The sequence below is a fragment of the Cupressus sempervirens genome, chromosome 11 (genome assembly GCF_028749045.1).
Source record: "Cupressus sempervirens isolate cs-2001-9-10 chromosome 11, ASM2874904v1, whole genome shotgun sequence".
In the NCBI taxonomy this organism is placed as follows: domain Eukaryota; kingdom Viridiplantae; phylum Streptophyta; class Pinopsida; order Cupressales; family Cupressaceae; genus Cupressus; species Cupressus sempervirens.
Genome location: NC_143128.1, coordinates 518,886,091 through 518,888,770, shown reverse-complemented (window position 1 = coordinate 518,888,770; position 2,680 = coordinate 518,886,091).

The following is a 2,680-nucleotide window of genomic DNA, read 5'->3' as shown; positions in this document are numbered from 1 at the left end:
ACCTTTTCTTCCTTATAGGATCATCCAAGTGCTATATCTTCTAAGACATCTTGTCAAATACTTTGAGTGTGCACTTTGAGTTTTAACATTTTTTGTCTACGTCTATAAGAACATTTCAAATATTTTCCAACAAGCTCAACTTGTGCAGATCCTTTAATCATGCGTTCTCGTAGATGACATGTCTTTGAGAAATTTTATATGGGCCTCTTATTTCCACAATCATGGGGTCCATGAAATAGTATTTTCTTGAGACATTCTTCCAAAATGTCCACATCCTTCTATTTTTCTCTTCATTTTGCATGCATGTTTTCTAGAGGTTGTTGCAACTATAACATTTTAAAATAATTCTTTGCAAATTTATACCATCATGGATTTCCACATATTGTCCCAAAGCTTTTTCTACATCTTCATGGATGTCTACTAAGTGTTTTAGAATCCCATTATTGGGTGCATGGAGGAAATTGACAAGAATTACTCACAATCTCCCTCATGTCTAACGTGACCTCAATTTTTGTTTTGCTAATCATTCTTGTTTAAATAATTGCAAAAGTAGTTGTATAATAGAGAGGTTAAAAAAATATTAAAAAATGTGTAAATGATTGGAGATTGTTTAATCAAGAGGAGAGTAATGAATCTCCTCTTTTTGTGTATTTTATAAAAGTTAATCAAGATATTTTATTTTATTTTATTATTTTTATTTCAAGAGAGATAAATGAATCTTTCCAATTTGTGTGCTTTTAAAAGATTGATTAACCTTTTCCTCTTTTGCACATTAATAAACCCCAAAAATATGTGCAAAAAATGACATGATTGATTGGACATATATTTTGACCAAGATGGCCGTTTCCAATAGAATGAAATTTACCATAGAGCTAGAGAGATTTCAAACTCAAATAATTCATAAAATCAAAGGAATTCCAACAAACAATCGGATATTTTTAATGTTGAACCTCACAATTTTCCCTTGTAACAATATGGTTCAATGACTTAGATTTTTGAAAAGTTGGGCTAAAAATGATAATTTTTTTTTTCGAAGACAAATAAGAAAAGAGAAGATTTAGCATTTCAAATTTGGGTAGACACATATAAGGGAAACATACCTTCATTGTTGTATCATCTTATTACATAAGGGATCATAATTGATTTCTTCTATAACGAATTGTACTCACAAATTGTTATGTCATGCACCTACAAATATTCTATAGATTGGGGCTGGGTGCTTAGTATTAACAAAGTTATCATTGTATTTAATCTAAGTCATCCCATTACAAGTGACTCACGCCTTCACCATTTTATCATGTGTTTATATGCTTGAATATTGTCTAATAGTTTTCCTACTTTTATAGAATGATTTTCGCTTGTCATGTCCTAAGAAGATCATTTGAGAAACTATTCCTTCTCATCCCACTTACATTTTAGATCTATGACCTTTCTCACCTTATATTTTCACATACTAGAGTCAATCTTATAGTTTGAAGTTTATCTCAAGTTCATGTTCTTTCCAACCTACCTTGCTATATGCCTTATTTTCTCATTATCTAATGTATTTATGGAATTTATTACTTAGATTTAATTATCATATGCTCAATATTTCATGCATTATTTCCCCCTCTCATCTAATTTTTTACATCAAATTGATGTGGCTAGCTAAAGTAGGTGTATTCAAGAGCATATTCTTTTGCTCATACAAATATAAATACCCATTATAGTTATTAGAGGAAGATTGATTAAATGGCTTGATAGCACCAAATATGTTCTATCTTGATTGGAGTGAGGTGCCAGCTTAGCTATTGGTTGGTTGTTCCTTGATTTTTGTTTTACTATTAATTAAGATTTTACATTATACAATTTTATGTAATATCTTGATAAATTACAAATCAATTATTGTTAATATGTTGTTATTGTTCTATTAATAACTTTTTGAAGCTTCCTTTAGATCTTTTTTTCCACAAAATCAACACCATTATTTTGCTACTATTAATATCAAAAACATCTAAATGGCACAAGATAATCTCCATAGAAAAACAAAACAATTTTTTTTTCCAGATTCACGTAAACATAGTGATTTTTTTTTTCAATTTTTTTGTTATTTTCAACCACAAACTATGCAGATCATAAAGATCAAATGCAAAAATCCATGATATTTTCAATTTTTAAAAATTGATCAACTATACAATTTGTAAGGAGGATAGCCACGTCCCATCTAAATTACTTACACATTTAACATCTTTATTCTACAAATTAAAAAATATAATAAAATAAATAAACCAAAGATAATACATTGCATACATGTTACCTGCTTAAATCCATCCGTTATAACCGATGGATTAAAATGAGAAAATCCCATCCTATAACACCAATCATGAGAAAATAAATAAAAAGAAACCATTTCCTTTATCCTCAGTCTCAAAATAATAAATCAAAAGGCTTATATGAGACTATCATTGAAGCAAAATAGCACCAATATTACAGTTTGAAAGATCCTAATCCATCAACATTTCAATTTGTCTATTCCTTCATAGTTTTCTGATATTGTCAGTGCCAAAGTCTTTCATCCATTCATACTTCATGAAAGTAAAAACGAATTCCAGAGCTTCCACAGTTACCTCTTGAAGTGAGGCAATTTATGAACTTTGGAGATACCAGATACAAATTAAACAAAATCAGATATAATGCTAAT